This window comes from Papio anubis, chromosome X (assembly GCF_008728515.1).
Source record: "Papio anubis isolate 15944 chromosome X, Panubis1.0, whole genome shotgun sequence".
Lineage (NCBI taxonomy): Eukaryota > Metazoa > Chordata > Mammalia > Primates > Cercopithecidae > Papio > Papio anubis.
The window spans coordinates 101,902,054-101,926,805 of NC_044996.1; positions in this window are offsets into that span (position 1 = coordinate 101,902,054).

Here is a 24,752-nt window from a genome sequence, read left to right on the forward strand (position 1 = left end):
TCTCAAACCTCTGCTTCCATTTTTATATCTTCTCTCTCTGACTTTGACCATCCTGCCTCCTTCTCTTCCTTATAAGGACCCTTGTGATTATATTGGGCCCATTTGGCTAATATAGAATAATCTCCCATGTCAAGATCCTTAACTTAATCACATCTGCAAAGTTCCTTTTTGCCATCTAAGGTAATATATTCACAAATTCCAGGGATTAGGATGTGAACATCTTTGTGGAGCTGGGTTGGGAGGGAAGTGGCCATCATTCTGCCTACCATGCCTTTGTTGGTGGCTGCATCACAACCCAACTTCTCCTTCTGCCCAATCCAGATTCCCTCACTTTCCCCGCAGATGTTGATCCTAAGAGCACACCCTAGTAAACTTCCTGCACACAAAATCCATTTCAAAGTTTGCTTCTCAGTGAATCCATCTTGTTACAAAGAGCAATCCAGGAGGTTAGGAGAAGAGGCTGGTCATGGACTATACATTTGTAGTAGAGTTAAATTGTAATTATTCCTGAGAGCCTTGGCAGACCGGAGGCTGACTCAGAATTCCTTTGGACAGCACCCTGTCTTTACTTCCTGAAATAACATTCGTTAGCTCTCCAGAGACTTAGATCTTATTATAAAGCAAGAGACTTAGTTTCTCCTTGGCTCTTTCACGTAGGAGATTGTCTCACATAATGCTGAATGAAAATACCAGGAGTTTCAAGGAGTAAACTAGGCAGGAGGGGTATCACAGGTTGGGTTTTCTGGGAAGCAGATTTGAAGATGAAGAATAGTCAGTCCAGAAGGTTTCTGAGAGAATACCTTTTGGTGTCAAAATCTATGAAGGAAAGGGAGGAATCAGGAGTAGGCAGAAGGAGAAGTTGGGCTGCAATGCCCAGTCTCAGGAAATGACTCAGCCAATCCCATGGAGGAGCTCTGGAGCTGGGATGGACCTTTAGAGGTGTCCCAAGTTGGGGCAAGGGGACTGGGTCTTTATACTCCTGTATTAACCAATCATTGGAAATGAGCTGCCCTCAGAAAGGGGAGGAAAAACTGCCAGACTGTTCTTGCAAAGTGACTATATGATTTTGCATTCCCATGAGCAACATATGGGAGTTCCAGTTACTCCACAAACTCATCAGCAGTTGGTATTGTCAGCTATTATTATTTTTAAAAATTCTTTTAGCCATTCTAGAGTGTGTGTATCTCCTTGTGGTTTTCATTTGCATTTCCCTATTGCTGAATGATGTTAAATGTCTTTTTCCATGCTTACATGCCATCTGCCTCTCTTCTTTGGTGAAATGCCTATTCAAGTCTGTCCAGTTTTTAAACATTTGGTGGTTTGTCTTGCTGCTGAATTTTAGAGTTCTTTATATTCTAGGTGCAAGTACCTTATCAGTTATGTTTTGCAAATATTTTCTTCTGGGCTGTCAGTTGTCTCTTCAAGAGATGTTTTTAAGAAGGAGTGATAGTAATCTCAACTCAGTGCCTAGATTTTGAAGGTAGGACAAGAAAGGAAGGACCAGGGTGGGGAAAACTGGAGTGGTCTAACTGTGCCTCCAGGAGTGCATCCAGGAAGATCAGTCAGTTTTATAAGACACAGTTTTCTGCTTCTATTACTATAGCACATGGCACCAATATAGAATTACCAAAAATAAATACAGCAAATTATAACAAGCTTGATTGTGAAACTTTGAATTCCCTCCTACTAGGGAGATTCCTGCCAGTGAAAATAGCACTCACGTAATGCTAATTATACAAAGCAGTTTTTTACTCTGTATGTAGTGAGGTAAATGGTAAGATGGTATTCAATAAATAAAATCAACTTTAAACAGAGAAGCTGCTGCTCTGAACATGCCTGGGTGTAGACAGCAAGTCATCTTAGTTTCGGAAAGAGCCTGCAAGCTGCTCTGCATAGGTATATACATTTGGGTTGGTGCTCATTATACTGAGGAAAGTCCCACACAACCTTTTGTCTTCTGACAAAGTGCACATCTCTCATTACCCCCTACATGCTGAGCTCAAAGTCATGTGAGAAGTTCCAGCTCCAAGGAGGCAGACACCTGCTGTTCTCAAAGCTAATTAATTTGTGTTCCCTAGAAAGCAGAACCTAAGACAAGGCTTTTGGTGCAGAGGGTTATTGGGGGGAAGGGATCTCAGGAAGCAAGTGTGACGTTATGGGGAAAGTGAGACAGGGAAGGAGAATAAACTGATTAAAGATGTAGTGAATGATGTCACTACTATTGTGTATTTCCCCTATACTGACTGCCCAATTTCCCGGCTTCTGTGGGTTTTGCTCTTCATGGATTAAACATGCAGCCTTCATTATAGAAGCATTCTTGAACTATTAGAATTGCCTTATCTGGAGCCAGTGAGAATCAGGAGTGCCTGGGAGTTTATAGTCCCTTGGATCCCCATGCTCCAGAGTGGCCCATAGCCAATGGCTAGTACAAAAGTATGAAAGCACAGCTCCCTTGCCTCCAGGTGGGACACATTCTATGGTGTAATTTACATTGCATAATTTCCCAAGACTGGGATTCACCTGAAATCTCTCTTTGCTTATTTCTTCCCTAGCCCTGCTCTGTTTCCCCTACACCCTTACTGTGCTCTCCTGGGAACACATCCTTAATAAATTGCTCACACAAAAATCCACATTTCAGGGTCTGTTTCTGGGGACAAGACCAAGACCTAAGAATGCATTATGGAGATTGCCTCTGTGGGAAATGGGACCATTATTCTTCCAGTACGTTCTGGAAAGCATACAGAAACCCGAGCTCCCCCAACCCCACGTCGTCTGAGGGCTGGGAGGCTGGAACATTTATCTCCTGCTTGCAGTCTCCTGTTGGTTGAAGGATAGACTCTGGGTGCTGTTAACTTCTCTCTATTTCTTGGCTGGGATATTGTTGTCCCTGTGAATAAGGTTCTCAAGGCATCAGAAAAGGATTCAAGGCATCAGAAAAGTCCCCCAGGCAGAAAGTGGAAAGATGACTGTGGAAAGCCGAAGATGGGACTTCTGAGCTTGAGTGTAACTGTCCATGGTAGATGTGGGTGAATTCAGAGGTGGGCCAAGGAATGTGATGTAAGGCACCAGAAGTGTGTGTTAGGGTGACCTAGCAAGTATAACCTGAAGAACTATAACCCTGTGATCCCCCTGGACAAGGCATGACTGAAGTCTGTGCTTTAGCTAGTTGAGGGAGCAGTCGACAGAGTTCAACAGTTATACTATGTGACAGGGATAGTGCATCAGCAACTGGAAACTAGAAACTAGGGTCAGCCTGTCAAACTAGGCTGTGTGACCCCTAAAGATGTATCAAGATATCCCAAGGGATTTGTTTTAGTCAGCTTGCATTACCCTAACAGCATACCACAAGCTGGGTGGTTTAAACAAGAGACATTTTTTTCTCACAGTTTTGAAGGCTGGAAGTCCAAGATCAAGATGCCAGCATAATTGAATTTTGGTGTGAAATTAAAATAGAATCCTAAGTCCCCCAGCAGACTGAATGGACCCCTCTTGGCCAAGGGGAATCCCAGTAAAACTGAAAACTAAGTTCCCTGGCCATGACAAGACAGAGGTTTGGTCACGCCTCAGTACAGCCCCTTCCTCACTAACCTTTCCCAGATTATTTCCTGAGTTAAACAGAAACCAACCCTGAAAAAAACAAAAAACGGAAGATTTGTTCCATGATTGACTTCATCCAGTCGCCTGATGCTGCAACCAGATTCCCTTCCCTTTTTGTGGTTTTGACACAGCAAATGACCAGTTATACCTTGTGTTTCTTCCTTATGTTCTTTCCATGGACTGGTTTTAGCTGGCTTTTAAAGGTTGTACACAAGACACCTCTGTGTTCTTTGTTTCACCTTTTGACATATAGGGCCAAATTGTAATACATTTAAATGTTAAGTCTCCATCCCAAAGTGAACATGGGATGCATGTAACATATATATTTGCCTACTATGCATGTATGAGTTCCCCCTTCATGAATATTCGTATCTATACATATTCATATTGTCTAGATATGTATACTTGGCTAACCTGTTCAGCATAAATTCCTGTCTCACCCTTCCTCCCTTAAAGTGCCTGTTTTTGGTCATAGCTAAAGGCTCCATTTCCCAGCTTGCAGACTGTAACCCTTTTTATGAAATAAAACTCTTCTTTCAAAATTTATAGAGTTCGTGAGATATATATATATATATATATATATATAAAATTATTATTATTATTTTTTTTTGAGATGGAGTTTCACTCTTGTTGCCCAGGCTGGAGTGCAATGGTGCAATCTCGACTCATTGCAACTTCTGCCTCCCAGGTTCAAGCGATTCCCCTGTTTCAGCCTCCCAAGTTGCTGGGATTGCAGGCATGTGCCACCACGCCCCTCTAATTTTGTATTTTTAGTAGAGATGGGGTTTCACCATGTTGGTCAGGCTGGTCTCGAACTCCTGACCTCAGGTGATCCACCCACCTTGGCCTCCCAAAGTGCTGGGGATTGCAGGTGTGAGCCACCTTGCCTGGCCGACTTTGTGATTTTTAAGTTGACATTCTTGAGGCCTCTCTTTCTGGCTTGCAGATGGCCACCTTCTCACCGTGTTTTCACTTGGCCTTTTCTCTGTGCATGCACACTCTTGGTGTCTTTTCCTTTTCTTATAAGGACACCAGTCATGTTGGATTAGGGCCCCACCTTTATGACCTTGCTTAACCTTAATTACTTCCCTAAAGACCCTATCTCCAGATATGGTTACATTGGGGGTTATGGCTTCAACATATGAATTTGGCAGGGTGGGGGGGAACACAGTTCAGTCTATAACAAGTACATGAACATGGAAATTTTGTGAGAATCAGTTTCTAGACTCTAAATTCCCATATGTACTATTTGCTAAAAATGAGAACATACATGCCATCATGTGTCATGAAGATTCTCCTTTCTACTTCTCCTTTCATAATTGTATTTTTCCCACTTACAAAACACAGGCTTGCCTTTCACCCATCCCAGATTTTTTTTTACTAAGGTGCATTGATTGCCCTGGGATGTGAAAACACCCTGCAAACCAACATATAGGCAATTAGACATTAGACAATTAGACACAGCTTCTTTTAACCAAGGTATCATAAGCCTGCTATTAGGTTTCATGTTTTGCTCTGGTATACACATTCTCTTAAGGATAAATTAAGAAATTGGAGTGAACATGGGGTACTTTAGCTCGTGTTGGAGTAGTCTGAATTTAGTTACATATTTAGACTGGAGAAGCAGAGGTGATGATAAATTTCTTTTGACAGTGTTCAGGGGATGGGAGAGGCAAGGGCTTTTAAGAATGCACACATTATTCCTGAGAAAGAGTCTGAAAGAAAAGGAAAGAGAGTGTTGGAAAAATGACAATGCCATGCCTTATTTCATCCAGGTGACAATAACAAGGCTTCATAATATGAATATTAAAGAAGAGTTAAAGTATTATGAGAAACATCAATCTTTTACAAAGCTCATTTTTCTGCATTTTCAACGTTCTCAGTAATTAGATAGAGAATGAAAAATTTCATTCATCTACATCTCAGTGTCTGTTTTAAGCTCCAAGGATTTGGTGAAAACAACATTTATTTACACGCTAAGATAAAAGCGCTGTATAAAGCCATAACAGTGTTTCAATTTTCCCAGCCCTTTCTGTGTATACAATATTACAAAAGGTGCCTCTAAGTGGAAGAGTAACAGGGATAATGAATTGCCATGTTTTACATTTAAGTTGTCTTTTAAAGTATACTTCCCACCGAAAAAAATGAGAAAGTGGATGATTGATTTGACTAGGTAAATCCTTTTGCAAATCATATACTTTTCAATTATTTGTTTTCAAGTAATTTGAAAGAGGACCTAATAAAGTTATTAGCAGATACATCATTAAAGATGCTTTCTGGAGCTGGGTGTGGTGGCAAGTACCCATAGTCTCAGCTACTCAAGGAGGCTGAGGTGGGAGGATCACTTGAGCCCAGGAGTTTGGGGCTCCAGTGCCCTATGTTCCTACCACTGCACTCCAGCCCAGGTGACATAGGGATACTGTGTCTCTTAAAAAAAAGATGCTTTCTGATTAAATAACTACTATTTGATTTTTGCCGTATGACCTGGAATGGAGTAACTTTGCTATAATGAAACTATTTCTATTCATTTACTTGTCTAGGTGAGCAGTGTTATTCAATTCTTACATCTATAAACATAATACAAATTTACTGTAACCTTTTAAAAATACCAAGTATATTATTTAGTTCTCTCATGAAAGGCCCACTCTGTCCACGGGTCTGACTTACTCTGTAGAGATTCAAGGCAAGAGTGGGGAACAGTTCCTGGCCCTGTACTCTGCCTTTTTTTTTTTTTTTTTGCTTTTTTGTTTGTTTTTCTTTTCCTTACTATAAGACAGGAAGGCACAGCCCAGGTTGTTTTTCTACTAAGTTTGGGCCTAGGGAGCCTGTGGACCTATTCACTAATTACATAAAGAAATGGCAGGGAGTCATTTCATGACACTCTTTCTTTAGACAAAATAGCATTAGCTCCACTGCTTTGAAATAACTCTTAGCAAAATGCCTTTAATACAAGGCCACAGTGTTTGCTATATAATTAGGGAGCTCTGAGGCCTCAATGAGAATGGAGTAATGTATATATTTCCTCAATGGTTTTGAGAATCTAACACTTTTAGCATCTTTGATTGTAAATTTTCTAGGAGAGCAGTCTTTAAACAACATACCACTCATAATAACCAGCCCTACATGAATAGATCTTATTTATTTAAATTAGGAGTTGGTAGAATTTTCCATGACCAACTAACTTTACTTGATCTTTTTTGTTACACTTTATATAAATGAGAGCTCAGCAATATAATTATGTATTCATTGTACTCATTAATATCTTAACACTATTAAAGTGAGAAAAAACAGTGGGAAGTGCCTTGTTGTTACAGTAAGTTTTAATTTTGAAAAGAACCTGCACTCACTGCAAAGAAAATGTGAAAGTTAAGATGACGGTAAACTAAACTGGTTGATTTTAAGGGACTCTGAGGGAATGAAGAAGAGAGAAAAAAATCATGCCATGTTTGACTCCAGAAAATAAACAGCTTCATCATACATCAGTGCCCAAAATATATACAAGTGAACATTAGAATTGCAAATGAATTGGGGGAGGAAAGAACTGTCTGCTTTTACATAATTTTGTTTTGCACTGGGCTAGGGGATTTTTTCCTTGTGAAAAAAATGGAATCTAATGAATCTGATTCCACTTGAAAAAGTGGAATCTAATAAACTTGATTAATTAGAAAAAGGAATGGCATTCATGGCAGAACAACATCTTATCACAGATAAATGCTTAACTTGTAAAGCATGATGCCTTGTATGTGCATATATTCAGGTGCCAAAGTCTTGAAATTTACATTCTGATGAGCTACAGTCTGCCTGATTAAATGACCAGGTCTTGGGATACAGAACTCTTATCATTTGATTTTAAATTCCCCTGAGAGAATAAGCAATGATCAGTAACTACCTACTTCATACTGCCTCCTAAACACTGATCTCATTTTTAAACAGAAACTAAATGGGGATTTCTAATGTGATTATTATTACTATGTTTTGGAATTTTTCTGCCAATCTCATTTTGAATGTAAGCATGATGTACCTCTTTCTTTTTCTATTTAGGGGACTAAAATGAAAGTTAGATGAAGGCAAATCTGGGGGTAGAACCCAGCTCTTCTAAACGTGTGACCTCAGGCAAGTCACTCTAGAATTTGAGGCTTGGATTTGGAACTTTATTACCATTTACAAAAGATTTAATATTTTTATTCACTTTTAATGTATTGAATCTACTTACACCTCAATGTAAGACCTAGAAGAGATAACTTGACTTCTTTTTTTTTTTTTTACAGATAGTACAGATAAAAGGGCTTGCAAAAATGAGGTGTGGATGCCCACAATTAAACCCTCTTTACTTGGATGAATAAAGCAGCTCAGGGTCAATGTAGGTGACCTGGCATCTGTCCCTGTGCTCTGGTAACTCAACTTTAGCTGCATTATAGCTGGGGGAGCCCAACCTCTATAGAATCCAGGGCCATCTTTAGTGTATTTTCAATTTGAATAACTCTAGATAAAAATGGAGGAATAAAAAGGATGTTACCTAATGACAAACTAAAGGAGAAATCCCATGAAATGATGAAAAGCCAACGTGTGCTCTGTATGTAAATGTGAGTATGCACTGGGCAGTGAGGAGAGAAGTGAGATCCACACTTGGCATTCAGAGTGAGAACCACCAGATTGAGAATAAGGACTCAGGGAGAAACACTGGGAAATATCTCTCAGAAGAGATATGGCTGTTCTCTTGCTTGAAAACCCTGTATTATCTTCATTTGAGGGAGTTAGCCTGCAGGGAAATGCCAAGTCTCATCAAAACACCCTCACTATCTTCCAATGCTTCCTGACCCATAACTGGAGTCCAGTCACAGCACACCCAGTGAGGGCCAAGTGCTAAGACTGAGTGAAAAGGAGAGCACTTAAACATTGGCAAAATGACAAGGTTTTAGCTAAATTGTATCAGCAACAATATGAGAAATATGTATGAGAATGAATTCTGAAGGTTCTAGACCAAGGGATATGAAATATATCATTGGCCAAGTATACCTGTTATTAATGAATTCTGCTTCATCCAGAAACTTAACAATTTGGACAATTTAGAGAAACTGGATTGCATATATTACCTGAAACAGCTGGGAGTGGTTGACTAAAATCTGAACTCAAGAGTGGACTGTACAGACAGTCCCTGACTTACGATGGTTTAACTTGATTTTTTTTTGACTTCTGGATTGTGTGAAATCTATTCTCATTCAGTACGCTCTTCGACTTCCCTTAAGGTTATGTCCGGATAAACCCATTGTAAGTTGAAATATCGTCAGTCGAAAATGCACTTTTCGCTTATGATAGTTTTCAATTTATGATGGTTTATCAGGAAGAACATTCGTATTCAGAAAGATGCCTGAATTCAGTAAGTTAAGATGCCAGAAGTAGCCAGAAGTATCCAAAAGTTGCCTGAAGGAATCCACAAGCTTAGAGAGTGTAAGGGGCAAGGAAAAAACTTTTCCTTGGCCTTGTGAAGGTTCACTGAAAATCAACTGACAAAAGGCAACTTAAATAGAAGAAAAGGCATACAAGACTTTATTTTAATACGTCTAACATGAGGGAATCCCAGGAGAATGATTACCCAATAACCCAGTGGGGTACAGAAATTCATATACCTTTTTTATAGGGGAAGGGGGAGATAGGGCTTGTAGACAACTCTTTTGAGGAGTAGTAACTTATTAGGGAGAATAATGGACAAAAGTTAACTTATAAATGATTCTCTTTGGAATTTGAGTCTGAGAGTCAGGCATTATTTTGTGGAAAATGTCTGTCCAGATGTGGTGGCATTCCTGTCTTCTTTTCTGAGATGGATAATGAGATTTCAAGGAAGGGAGGAAGGCAACTGTTTTGAAAAAAAACTTTCCTGGTCAGATCAGGGAAATTCCAGAGAAAGTCTCTCCCTCTACTTTGAGCAGGTAGAAAAAGATAAAGCTAGAGGGATCTTGATTCTGAGGCAGCTTCTAAGATTTCTCAGCATATCAAAGCATGAATCTTTGAAGGTATGGTTTTCTGAGTTCCAACAAGAGATAAGAATGTTGGAGTGAGTTTATTATGTGTGCCCCACACCACCTACCTCTCTCACTATTTCCTTTGGCAAGATGTAGATGACATACTCCCTTCTTGAGGCACTGAGAAATCCATGGGTGGGAGAGCTTCAGAAGCTCTTTCATAGCTTTTTTCTTCAGGTTAGCAATCATGGTGGGACATGCTGCCATTGAACTGAGCTTCCTCATTTAATTAGGAATGATGGGATCCCAGAATCATAGAGGCCAAGGGAAAGCACTTAACCACTAGAGAAAAGGTGGGTATGATATGCTTTGCATTTGTGTCCCCACCCAAATCTCATTTCAAATTGTAATTCCCAATGTTTGAGGTGAGGCCTGCTGGGAGGTGATTGGATCAGCGGGGCAGATTTCTCCCTTGCTGTTCTCATGATAGTGAGTGATTTCCCACAAGATCTGATTGCTTAAAAGTGTATAGCACTTCCCCCTTTGCTCTCTTCCTCTTGCTCTGGCCGTGTAACACATTGCCTGCTTCCCCTTCGTCTTCCACAATGATTGTAAGTTTCCTGAGGCCTCCACAGCCATGCTTCCTGTACATTCTGCAGAACTGTGAGCCAATTAAACCTCTTTTCTTTATAAATTACCCAGTCTCAGGTATTTCTTTATAGTGTGAGAACAGACTAATACGGGGTGCAATTACCAAAATGGCCAGAGCCAGAGTGGAATCAGTTTTGTCCTGTAGGGATCTTTGGGGATGGTTTATTGATCTCAGTGTCCCTAAGACTGAAATAAGTTATCAGCCTATTGTCACGGTTCACCTTCCTCAGGACAAAACTCTGATACAAAATTTGCGTTATGAAATTTTCTTGGGAAATGCTCTTGGGATCAATACCCATGGGAAAGTGAAGGAAGCAGCATTAGGCAAAAAAAGCTGAGATGGATCTGCAGAGTGTTCTGATTTGGAGCAAAGGTGCCTGACTTTTATGCCTCTGTGCTGACCTGCCATTTGATATAGGCTGCTCCCAGCAAGGGGCATAATCTTGGGCAAGAAAGTTCTGTCTTTAGGCCCAGGCAAGCTCCAACTCAAGGACTTGACTGAGATGTTGCTGCCAACACCCTCATCAGTTGTGGTAATGAATGCTCCAGTCTTAGAAGAAGGGTTGAGTTTGTGAAAGGTACCAAAGTATCCACACACCTACTGAAGTTTTATGGGATCTATATAACTAGGAGGAAAAATCTAGGTCTAGTGGAGAGAGACCTGACTTGAATTATTACAGTGAAGATCACGGTCTCTCACTCTGTTCAGAGACCTGAGCCAGGACACAGAATCAGAGCATCTTGAATAAGGGGATATTGGGTCCTCTAGAAGAAGGATCCCTATGATATTGCCGTAAGCATATATTGTAAATTTGTCTCCAAATTTTCCTCAGGCAATTTAGAGCCATTTATCAGGGACCACGGACTGGAGAATGGGAAGTAGTTACATCAAAGATCACCAGATGGTGGCTCAGAGTTGATCCTAGTCCTGGAGTTCTCAGAGGCTGCTGTGGCTCACCAAACAGAATGGCGGCTAGAGGCTAGTTGACTCATAGAATTTCAGGCTGAGAATATGATTATTTCCCCAGATTTGGAATTATGATAGACATACTCAGAATATGACAGAATCCCCACATTGTTTCCCAGGCTCAGACTGAAGGACATTACAGTAGGAGTAGCCAGTAAAAACCCCTGGAACTTCCCTTTCCTACCAGGATAATAAATCATAAGCAGTATTACTTTCCTAAGGTAACCGCAAAAAGTGGTGTCACCATGAAAAATTGAGAAAGATGGATCCTATCACATCACCACTTAACCTGCCTATTTGTCTTCTGCAGAAAGCGTCTGAGTCTTAGAGAATGGCTGTGGATAATCACACAGTTAATTGAGTGCTGACTCTCATTTCAGCAACTGCTCCATATGAGATCTCTTCTCAAGATGAAATCAACGTAGCTCTTGGAACCTACCTGGTCAGTAGAGGCTTCTTCTTGACCTCTGGGTAATACCACCTTCCCCTTATTCACTCCTCAGTCATACGACACTTCTATAGCTATTTCTCTGGAATGCCTCTGCTTGAAATATCTAGAGTGGTGTAGATTGAATTCCCTGGGAAGCAGACTAAAACAAATTAGCATACAGGGTATTTCTTCTATGCAGAGAAGGGAGGGCGGCATGATCAGGCAGAGGGAGAAATTGAGCACAAATTACAAGATCCACTGCAAGTGGGAAGTGGAGGGAGAAAGGGTGTTAGGGACAGTGAGGTGACACAGATGACAAGGTGATGCTCCATCCTAGGGTCAGTTATTCTGGGGTGGCCAGAAGAACCCTGACTAGAACTCCATACTAGTCAATTCCATGGCATAAGAAGTATTTCCTCAATCAAATGATTGGTTCTCTATATTTCTCAGCTGTGCAAGCTCATATTATTCATAACCAGAGAATATACAGAGCAATATTTGTGCATACACATCACATGTAACAAATTTACTATAAGCTATATGATTGCATTAAGTGTTCTCTATGTTTCTCAAATTATTTTTGGAAGAAAAATTTCCAAAGCAGCAGCTCCTTTATGGCTGCAATGAACATCTTCGCAATTATACTTATTAAGTCTGTCCCACATCCTCTCTCCCCAACCCTGGATCTTCAGCTTTGCAAGAGAAGAAATGAGAGCTAATGAGACAGAGAGAGAGAGAGAGGAATGGAGTTTAGAAACAGAGCTAAAGGAATGCCTTCCAGATTTCTGAAGGCATGCTGTACCATTTTACATCCCTCCTTAAAAATGCATGGAGATGATCTAATTAGTTGGAGTGCTGATTTTTTCCCTGTATTTGTAAGAAGATCAACAGTGAGAAAACACTAACTGGAGCCTTTGTTGCTGAATGTCAAGAGAATCCCCAGAAAAGAGAATGTTATAGATGATAGGAAGTAAGGACATGAGAAATTTATCAGGAATGTTGGGGCAGATTTCAATGACACGATGAGGGAAATGTATTAACAGATGACTGGGAGAAAGAAAAACTCAGAATGATGAATGATATAGCATTTGCTAGTGCTCGAGCTGACAGGAATGGAGGAGGAAGAATTGCAAGACACTGCCTCAGAACAGGACTGGCAGATGAAGCTGGCTGCCCTTGTGGCATCATGCCATGCTCCCTAGGAAAGTTGTCTCCATCATCTTTCCTTGCTGCACCCCCAATTATCTCTGAACTTTCTGTTAGATATTACTTCATTGTGTGATATTTTCTATATAATTGCATTTTGAAGCTTATAGCACCTAGCACAAAGCTGGGTTTGTGTGACTATATTCTGTAAACACTTTCTGATTATTTTGAAAATGTAAATTCTGTTAGGAGTAGGAACGTGGCATTGCATGTTTAGTAGGAAATGAGTACATATGACATATGTTTTCCTTAGCTGTTTGAGAGCTCTGGACCTGCACCTGAGATGTGGGACATTAGGAAAAAGGGTGCTAAAAAAAAGAGGAAATGCCCCCCAATGGTCCCCAAAAATCTGCCCTTCCTATTTTCTCATGCAGCTTCAGGCCATGGAAAAATTGTGTGATGAAGTCAGTGTTGTGGGTTCAGATCCCACTCTGAACTCATTTTTTTATAGTTAAAGATTATAATACTAACTATACATCATTAGCTAAAAGATGTTTTATGTAGAAAACATCTCTCCCTTAATTCCACCATACTGATAGAGCAGTTGCTTTCATTTTTGTGCTCCCTTCCAGTATTCGTTCCTATACATATTTTAAATAATTATAATGGTAGCAAAGATATTTTATGTTTTGATTTTTCACAGAAAATAATTTTTCCATGTTGTTACAGTCTTAATTATAGTTTTTCATGGGCTTCTGTGCAATTACTCAATTGTATTCCCATAGGACAGTTGTGCTAGTTTGTAATTTTCATACTACATAGAAGTCTCAAATTTGAGAAGAGAAACTACTTGGTCAAAGGAGTATGAATATTTAGACAGCATTTGAGATATTGCTGGATTCCGAAATGTGGCAACTTATAATCCACCAAACATTTCCACCTCACTTGCTAGTGTTATTCTTTTAAATGATTCTATTATTTTAATGAAAGTATTTGGTGTAAAATGTAACTGTAAAAATGTCTTACTATGTATTTCTTTGAGGGTTGGCAAGATTTAGTGGGTCCCCATATGTTTAAAATGATATCAAAATGAAAAGTTGTGTGTGTGTGTGTATATATATATGTGTGTGTGTGTGTATATATATATATATATATGAGACAAGTTTACAGAGAAGTTACAAGAAGAATACAAAGATCTCTGTATACCTGTACCTGTACCCTAATGCATCAGTTGCACACATCTTGCCACATTGTTTTGTCATGAACCAGTTTTTCATGAACCTGCTGAGAGTATGCTGAATATACCATGTCGCTTTACTGCATTAATAATATTGCATTATGTTAAATTTTCCTGAATTTTATAGTTACACCATTATTATATAAGAAAATATCCTTGTTCTTAGGAAATATGCATTTGTTTTACTTAATCTACAGTTCATATTCCATTTTTACAAGTTGCTTTGATAGTATCTTTGAAAACAATTTTTTTCCTGTTCAGGAACGAACCAATCCAAGACCATGCATGCACTTAGTCATCATGCTTCTTCAGTTTCCTTTAATACGGAACATTTTCTCAGCTCTTTTTTGTCTTTCATTACCCTGATATTTTCAGAATATGGGCCAATTATTTTGTAGAATGTCCAGCAGTGTGCTGGTAAATGTTTAACAGATGTCTTTAAAAAAAAAAAAAAAGTCCTGCTGTGTAGCATTTGCTGATTTCTCTGGTGTAAATATTCCTATCATGGCTGATGTCAAGCTCCCAATGTGATGTTGCTGAAAGTGCCATTGTGCCATTGGAAACAGTTGTGCACAGTTGGCTCTCCCGAGCTGATATGTATGAGCCAGCTCCAGCACATCACTGAATCTACCTCAATTTGGGTTTGTCTACTTGCTTTCTCATGAACATAACAGGAGCACCAACAAAGTAATGCAATGTCCTTCTTAGTGCATCATACCAAGGAGGCACATAATATAGATATGTTCTACCTGTACATATCTTTGAGTTCCTATCACATCACTGTATATATGTGATATTTTCTATATAATTGCATTTTGAAGCTTGTAGCACCTAGCACAAAGCTGGGTTTGTGTGACTATATTCTGTAAACACTTTCTGATTATTTTGAAAATGTAAATTCTGTTAGGAGTAGGAACGTGACATTGCATGTTTAGTAGGAAATGAGTACATATGACATACATTTTCCTTAGCTATTTGAGAGCTCTGGACCTGCACCTGAGATGTGGGACATTAGGAAAAAGGGTGCTAAAAAAAAGGAGGAAATGCCCACCAATGGTGTGTGTGTGTGTGTGTGTGTCTGTATGTTTATTTCTGCCTCAGTATATGGAATGGATGGAAATGAGGATATGGGGGATGTTCTGACATTCTGGTTGAAGTAGAGAAAGTCAAATCCTCAAAGTCCTGTCATCCCCATATTATGCCCCTGAAAGGTCTCTGAGTTGCACAATTTGAGAAAAATCACTATCCTAAAGACTGGGAGTTGTTTTGTGCAGGCCTTAATAGTGGAGTATATAAGCCCAAAGCACCTACCAATAGGTAAGAAAAGTCTCCACATAGAAACACAAACCCTGTTAGAGAAAATGTGGCTCATCCATAAATATATTCACTCAGAACAGAATCAGGAAGAGATCACAGAAGTCACAGTACTAGACTGCAGTTCCAAGTTAGGAGTGTCAGTTTGCATTGAATTAAGTTGGATCTCGTGATGATACTCAGGGAAGAGAGGAGTATCTTAGATTGTGGCACCCCAAAAGCCAACCTGGAGACAAGGATTTGGATGGTTTATTTGAGATCTGATCATAGGAAACACCAATAAAGAGAGGATGGAGTGGAAGAAAACTAATGCAGGGCGTGGCGGTGAGCAGTTGACTTCCCTAAGCAATCAGAACCTGATCCCACTAGGAACCACTGGGAAACTGTGCAGGGCATGTGCCAGAGTTGTTTTACCTGAGGTGCGAGGAAGCTGGGTATTTATCCACCAGCTCCCATCCATCATTGGCTGAAGGCTACTCACAAGGGCATCAGACCCCTTGGAAATTTCTGCCTGTAGCACTCATAGGTGAAACCTTGTCCTGTAGTCAGAGAAAGCCTCTTTTCAGTAGAAAGACATTAGCATCTACAGGAATGATGAAAGTGGCAGAGATATTGGCAGGTTGCAAACAGCGTCTGCTATAAGGGGCAAAAATATTTGCCTACCTGTGGAAATGGAAAAGTAAGATGTACTATATAACTGAACTCTAACCTGAGTCACTATAATGTCTAAGTCAGTTAAGACTTGAGAAGAATGAGAAAAGTGGCTCATCAGGCAAGGGTACACCTTTGTGGCTTCCAGATTCCCTTTACACCAGCTTCTCCTGCAGGTCTTGGCTGTTCCTTTTAGACAAACACAGACTTTTACTGCATGTATATGTGTCAAGGATGAGTTTACTCTGCAACCCTTAGTTATAGGAAATATCACATTCTTTTATTTTTTCCAATTAAATTTCATATATTCATAACCCTGCCCACTTCTTAGTTGGCAGGATATTTAATCTCATGCATTACTAGAACTCCCTAAACCTCAGTACATAAAACGTACAGGGTCCAGGTTTATGTGGGGCTAGAGAACCATTGTAGAGATTAGGTCCTCAGTCCATGGTGGTATACTATTATTCCTTTATTCTGTCACTGATTGGTAATTCATTCAGTACTGCCTGGGCTCAGAGAGGCCCCCTTGTGGTGACCATCACCTAAAGAGACCCTTATCACTTCTCTCATGGCTGAATAGCACAGTCCCGAGGCTATACAGAATCCCTTGTGATTGCCCATTAGGGTGCAGTTTCAGATGGGGCTGAGTCTTTACCATATGTACTTCTCCAGTTCCCATACTTACCTGCAAGTACATGCTTCCACTCCTCATTCTCAGGGACTACAAATCATAATCCTTAGCAATGAGCTTCAAAAGCCCTATACTCTGTTCTAAAAACCCTTTATTACCCTATCTCAGAGCCTGAGACAAGAATGTAAGAACAGGTAGTTTAGTCCCAAAGAAGGGAATAGGAAGAGAGAGGGAATGGAAAAAGCCAGTGAAATGCACATGAATGATCTGGTTTTTCTAAGAGCAACTGAAGCTCTCTGTCTCCTTGGGGACCTTATTATTGTTTCACCAGGACTGGAACATTTATCTGTTTATTTTTGTCCTTCATTGGTTAAAGTTTTCCCTTGGGAGGCATCCACACCCCCATATTTCCACGTTGCACCTGTGTGGAGCTGATCAGGCTTTCTGAGCTTGCGAGAAAGCTCTGAGGCAGCAAAGCAGTTCCCAAATGAATGTGGGATACTGGCAATGTACAGTAAATTATCTGCCTATGCTAAAATTGGGTGGGGTGAGGTTTGGTAGCATGATACACTGTAAGTGTCTGTTAAATACCTGTTTTGGACATGAATCTCATGCACTTCCTCAGATTCTCTTGCCTACTTCTCTCTGAAGGTGCCATCTGCTGCCCAGGCTTCTCCACCATTACCATCTTTGCTGAGATCCCTAGGCTGGCTGGAGTCAAGTTGCATCCTGGGACTTTGATGGCCCATATAACCCATACTCTGGGCTAATCCATGCCAACACCTGCTCCATTTTCAGACTTAGATGAAATACCACACTCTGGGGGCATCTGGCTTCCTGAAAGACTGACAAGGGGCTGGATGACACAATCTAGAAGTAAAGGGGCGTTAGCTCTCTGTGAGGTAAACCTTGGCCAATGGAAAACAGGAGGCATGAGGGAGCTGATCATATAAAGTCCTCCTCCTTTCTCTCTTCCATGGACTGCTGTGACATGTGGTTTCTTCTTGCACCTTCCAGAGGAATCCTGGTACAAGGAGACATACATGCCAACTTACCAATGCTTGAGTTTCTTGGCTTATCATAAAGCTGTGGCCAATGCAGTAACAAATTATGTCACTTATTTTTGCTTGCCTCATTGCCCTTTTTCTTTCTCACTCTCACTGTCATGAGCTTGTACCAAATAAAATAGCAGTGCTCTAATCCTTACCTTGAGTTCTGCTTATTAGAGCACCCAGACTAAGAAACCATGCTTTTTTTTTTTTTTTCCCGAGACAGAGTCTTGCTCTGTCACCCAGGCTGGAGTGCAGTGGCACGTCTTGGCTCACTGCAACCTCTGCCTCCTTGGTTCAAGCGATTCTCCTGCCTCAGCCTCCTGAATAGCTGGGATTACAGGCACACGCCACCATGCCAGCTAATTTTTCTATTTTTATTAGAGACGGAGTTTCACCATGTTGGCCAGGCTGGTCTCGAACTCCTGACCTCATGATCCACCTGCCTTGGCCTCCCAAAGTGCTGGGATTACAGGTGTGAGCCACCGTGCCCGGCCTGAAACTATGCTTCTTATACCTCCCCCACCTGCACCCTTGCTAGTAGTGGTGTTGTATGAGACAAACCAGACATCTTGAATCACATTCTGGAGAAAAGGTATAAAAGAAGGTGCTGACCAATATTCTGGTTTTACTTGTTGATGCTAGAGATAAGTGACTATGAAAAAAATTTATAAGAACCTTTTTCCCCTTTATTTGTAATATCCTTAAATTAAGTAGTAGATATCTTAAGAAGAAAAATTCTGGACTAATTTTTACTCCCAGATTGTATCTGCATGCCACAGAAGACTTAGACAATCTTCTAATCACACGGGTGCTCTTAAATGCAGAGAGAGACAAATCATACAATGATCGCCTCTATCATGGTAAATTATAAGCTAAATGGAAGACAAAGGTTTATTTTCAAAGGGCAGGGGGTTCTAATTATTCTAGAAGGTTGTACAGTGTTAATGGGAAGAATTAATGACTTATTAAAAATCATGCCTGTCCGGTGCGCTGACCTAAATGCGCCAGTGGGACATACTTCCATCTATAGTTACTTAACTCAAATATATTTTTAATTAAATAGATTTGCATATCAAAGATCAGTTTCTTCTAAGTTAATTCTCTCTTATTTCTTCAAGAGTGGTATACTTAGACTCGATGTAGCTCTGTGACAATAAATATGTCACATAACTTACTGGCATCTAATCTATCTAAGGAAAGGATGCTACACTTATTGATACTTGATTCTGTATGGAAAAGGACTTTAAAATTCTAAATTATACTCTTCCTAAAGGTAGAGACCAACCTAGGCCATCATAGAATAACTGCAGAACTGTCATTCCATGCTCTCTGAACCTTGTCTGCCTCAGGTTGAAAATCTTGATCTAAGTAGGTTTAGACCAAAGGTCAGCACTTCCTCAGCTCTTATCTATGGAACCTTTTCTTCCCCAAGATTCACAACACTCTAGTTACATTTTACCTTCCACGGTACCCATAGTTCCTCCTATTATTCCATCACTTTAATGAGAAAACAATGAATGGGCAAAAATAATGACTAGATAAAACATACTATTTTTGAGATAGCAGTTTTTAGATGCTGCAATGTTAGCTGAAATACAGTAATGAAATATTTTTAAAAATAATATTACAGGCTGGGTACAATGGCTTATGCGTGTAATCCCAGCACTTTGGGAGGCTGAGATGGGCGGATTGCAAGGTCAGGAGATTGGGACCGGCCTGACCAACATGGTGAAACCCCGTCTCTACTAAAATACAAAAAATTAGCTGGATGTGGTGGTGTGCACCTGTGGTCCCAGCTATTCAAGAGGCTGAGTCAGGAGAATTGCTTGAACCCAGGAGGCCGAGGTTGCGGTGAATGGAGATCGCGCCACTGCACTCCAGCCTGGTGACAGGGCAAGACTCAGTCTCAAAAAAATATATAATAATAATATTACAGGTTACTCTTACAATAATAAGTACACATTTAGACTTAAGTGATAGAATTTCAACATATAAATCTTATAAGTGGATTATCATTTCAGGTTATAGAATTTTTACATATATTTGAAAATGAATACTGAGGTGTTAATGATAAATCTGGAAAAATGACATGGCCTTTTAATATTATGGATCTTATTGAGGGAGGCCAGAAATGATGGTGATGTGGGTGTTTGGCCATTCAGCTTTTCAAAAGTTGATATATAAGAGGAATATTTGATTTTGGTTAAATACCAAGGCTGAAGCCAACTTTCAAGTATCCTTAGCATTCTGTTCCTGCTTCAGCCTTTTAATAAGTTTTCTTTTTGAAATTACTTTTAAAATGTACTTTTGATGAGAAAGCTGCCAAGGCCATTGCCAGATCTGAAGCACCTCTAGTACCCACTCATAGTTGTGAATGTGCCAGGCTTTGTTCCCCATTGGGAGAATGTGCACATTTCCCCATGACTCCTCTTTGCTTTTAACTTTGGATGTGCTCATTTATTTCTTTCAATTTTTTTAGAGACAAGGTCTCTCTCTATCATCCAGGCTGGAGTGCAGTTGTATGATCATAGCTCACTGTAGCCTCGAGCTCCTGGGCCCAAGCTATCCTCCTGCCTCAGCCTCCCAAAGCACTGGGATTACAGGCATGAGCTGCCACACCCAGGCTCATTTTTAATGGTGCCAAAAAACTAAAGAAACAAAAAATAGAAAGAAAGAAGTTATTAGATAAATTTGACCACTACTTTAGGTCACATTTTGGAGAAATGAGTAGCTTGAGGTATAAGAAGACATGGAAATCCTGTCTGCCTAGCATATTGAAATAGTTCTGCGAAGTATCTTGAGGCCATAAAAGAAAACAGAAAGGAGAAAACCAAGATAAAGAACTACAAAATTGTATAAGCTCTTTGAAGGCAGAGGCCATGGTTTCTGTTTCTTCGTTATGATTTTGTACTGGAAAAATTAAACTTCCAGCAGCCTTTTCCCACCTAGTAAAAGAGCTATCCTGGTCAAAAGAAAACTCTAGGAAAAGGAAACCCCATGTTTTTAATGATTTTTCCTCTTCCACATCCTCTGTGACAGTTTAGTGAGCAATCACTAATTATTCCAACAAATATTTGTCGAGTGTCTTCTATGTGGCACTTCCCATTGCCATAAAGATATGAACAAGACAAACTTCATCTTTGCCTCAGGGTCTAGCTAAAGTTTAAGCCCTAGCTAACTTAGCCTTGTGGATGACTTAGAATAGCCTCAGCCACATGCAGAGGGTACATCCGATCCTCTGATATATTTTGTAGGAAATACCACAGCTTCCATACTTCCATGTTCTCTTACATTCTTTCAAAGAATCAGAATTTCTTGGAGTATTAAAATTAAGGTTCTATTTATTAAAATGCATATAAATAAGATAATTAAACAACCAGACTATTTTCAGTATATACAAAACCAAGCCTGGAGCGGGGAAGTATTTCCCAGGATCTCCCATTCTGTACCTCCAACACCATATATTCCAAACACAGGAATAAAAATAATGTTGCAGATGGCTCCATTCAAAGAACATGCTGGGTTATTTTCATATCTTTCCCATGTTTATAAGTGTGTAGTCACTGATGTGTTTTTGCTGTAGCCATTGTATACATCTGCAGAACAATTTCTTAGACAAAATGCAATCCTTCTTATATGAATATTTGCCTCTTTCATCACTTAGATCATCTTAAATAATCCATTTTCAATGAGCTGTAATTTTTAGAGGCCAAGATACACATTAGAGGGCTTATTTTGTAAAAAGCTAATTTGAATTCTCCCTATATTAGTCAGGGCCCCAACAGGAAACAGATGATGCTCTTGAATTAGGATACTTCAAGGAGGGATTAATAAAGGCACTATTTATAAAGATGTGGGCGGGACATAGAGGAACCGTAAATGATATTTCAGGAACCACAAAACTTAGTACTGGTAACGATGAAGATGTTACCAGTTCCCAGCCTGAAGGGAGATGAGAAAGCACTAACTGGGACCCAGAAGGCAAGAGTTTTCTAGGGAAGTTTGCCTTCAGTTGAGAAACCCACCCAGCTCAAGACAAACTGTCAGGGAGGGAGACGTGGAAATACTTTGACCTCACTTTATTTTTGCCCTAATCTTCCGCTAAGGGTCTTTATGAGCCAAATCTAAGTGGAAACTAAAGGACAAAGAAGACATTGATATAACTTATATAGACCAGGCTCTCAAGGCAGAAAGCAGGATGGAGAAAGATGGAGTATAGGTCTAGAGGGGCAAATGGAAGATATCCTGCTACAATATCCCTGTTAATTAGAAACCCCTTTAGCTTTGGGGCAAGGAGATTACAAAATAATTCTTTTGCTTAAGTCACGTTTCCAACTTTGTACATTTATATATGTCTTTACTGAACCCTTATTTTGTACTAAGCTCTATTTGGTGTAAGTAAAATAAACAAAAATCTCTTCCTGCAAGCAATATTCTATTGGTGGCCACTTCTCTCAGTCAAGAGTCATTTTGTTGCAAGAGAAAGTCACTCAAGTTAGGAATTTTAAAAAATATTGCTTGTAAGAAATTCTCCTGATTGTTGCAAATCTGTTAAGCAACTACTCCCTGGGATCTCTACTACACACCTCTCTTCTTTCTTTCTGTCCCCCATCTCTCTCTCCATACCTCCTTCCAACCCCCCAAAAAGTGATTTTGCTTCTCCACATATTCCTCCAAATCTGTTCCTTTCTCATATAGGCAGACTTCATTTTGAGGTTCTTATTGTCTACTTCCCTATATTTTCAGTATGCATGTGCTTTGGTATCTACTCTGTTTCTGGTCATGTATATGAAAGTGCTTTGAAAACTTTGAAGCAGTGGCCATCCTCTTCCAGCCTATATTGCCTCCACTCCAAAAATGTTGTTCACGTGACAGTTGCTCTCCTATTGCCATATCCACTCACCCATTTGTTCATTTTTGAAAATTTATTTGAATATGTATTGAGTACTTTTGCACTCCAGAGGTCAAGGGGGAATTACCAAGGAATGATGGACATTTCATTTACTGAAGTTGGCGTTGGTGCTGGGGTAGGCTGGCATATGATGAACTATGGGCTGTGGGGAAAAATCACTAGCAGGTAAACGAAACCAAAGCCAGAGTTCAAAGTGATATCCTTTCAAGTCAGATCTCAGATCTAAACACAGTGCCCAAGAAACGGGAGCACAGACTAACCAGGCTGCAGAGTGGTTGAAACATAGTAGAGGGCCCATTAGACTGAAGCAAGAATCTGGGTCCACCAAGAGCAGAAACTATCTCAGAGATTGTTTAACGTTTCTACACTCAGCAAACTCTTACACATGGTAAGAGTTGTGGGGGATAGAGCTGGTTCCTGCTCTCAAGTGATTTGACTCTTTTACAAAGGTACAGTAGGCAGTTGTTGATGGTTTAAATGGTCCCCTTTTAGTGCTTTTGACTCTATCTCCTTCTGTCTGCATTTTCCTTAATATTGACATGTACTGAACACTTCTATTCCATTTCGAAATAACAAGTTAATGTGCTGCCCTTTGCAAGCATGGTTTTCATTTTGTTCCTGTTTATTTCGCAATAATACATAACTCTCTCTCTCGGTGTGTGTACATATCCATGTTTCAATAGGAGTTGAAAAAGTTCAGGGGTATTGTGTCTGTTAATTGATCTACACTGTCTTCTGCAGAGGTTTTGTGATGGAAGTGAAGTCGTAGTTTATGCCTTCACCATTTTTCTAGCCCCTGGTTTTGAAGAACAACCATGGCCTTGACTGTGCGACTCGAGTTGACGTTCGGAAAGAGAATTCCCTATATCCAAGGTGTTGTTCTGCATGTAACGTATCGTCTAGGATTTTGAAACAGTTGGGACAAAAGCGCACCTGTTTGGATTCACTCTCCCTGGGGTGCAGGTACCATGTTATTTATTTTACTCTAGACCAGCTTTCTAAAAGTTGGAGTGCAAGTAGAACTGCCTGAAAATCTTCTTGGAAGTGCAGAAGCATAAATCATACCCTTGGGGACTGTGATCCCATAGATCACAGGTGCATTTGTTTTCTAGGGCTGCTGTAACAAATTGCCGCAAAACTAGACAGCTTAAACAACAGAAATGTATTGTCTCATGATTCTGGAGGCTGGACCCTAAGATCAAGGTGTTGGCAGGGTCACCCTCCTTCTGAAAGGGATAGAAAAAGATCTTTTCCAGACGTCCTTCCTAACTTGTGGTAGCTCCTGGGCTTGTGGCAGCATAACTTCTGTCCTTACATGGTATTCTCTCTGTACGTATGTGTGTCCAAATTTCTTTCTTTTATAAGGACACAAGTCGTATTGGATGAGAAGCCCACCCTACTCCAATTTAAGTAATTTAAGAATTATTTAACTAATTACATCTGTAATGACCCTATTTTCAAATAGCACCATTCTGAGGCACTAGGGGCTAAGACTTCAACGTATGAATTTTGAAAAGACACAATTCAACACATAATGATGGATAACTACTAGAAACTGGCATTTTTACATGATGTATCAAAACCCCCTTAAGCTTCTGTTTATAATTTTGGCCCAATCTTGGATTCCAGTAGCCTTGATATGAAACAGTTCGAAGTAGAGTGGTCTGTTTCACACAGGTGCACCTGGATAGCACTGGCTAGCACTGTTACACCTGGATAGCACCTGTTAACAATTCAAAGTAAATTGCGCTGTTTCACACAGGTGCACCTGGATAGCACTTTTCCCCCAGCCAGCACCTTGTGTTTCTTGCTTCTTGCCCCAGGCTTCTCTTACACAATAGCATGGAATCCTGCTGCCTCCCAATCAGCTGTGACACATGAGTAACTCAGAATATGGAGGAGTTAACACTCCTTGGGCGGCCAAGGGCCGATGGGGGATGAGATGCAATAAATAGATGATTTCTCTCTCTCATCCCCAGGTGAATAGGTCTGAGATCTATTTCATTAGGATTTTTAGAAATTTCTTCAAATTCAAACACCAGTTACTAGTAGCAGTGGCCAACTTGGTAATGCATTTTTTGTTGTCTTGTCCAGCTTCCCTTTTATTTCTTAAGTTTTTTACTCTTGCTTCCTGAGTTCACTTCCCAAATAAATGATGTGTATCAAAACCTTTGCCTCAAAGTCTGCTTATGGAGATCCAA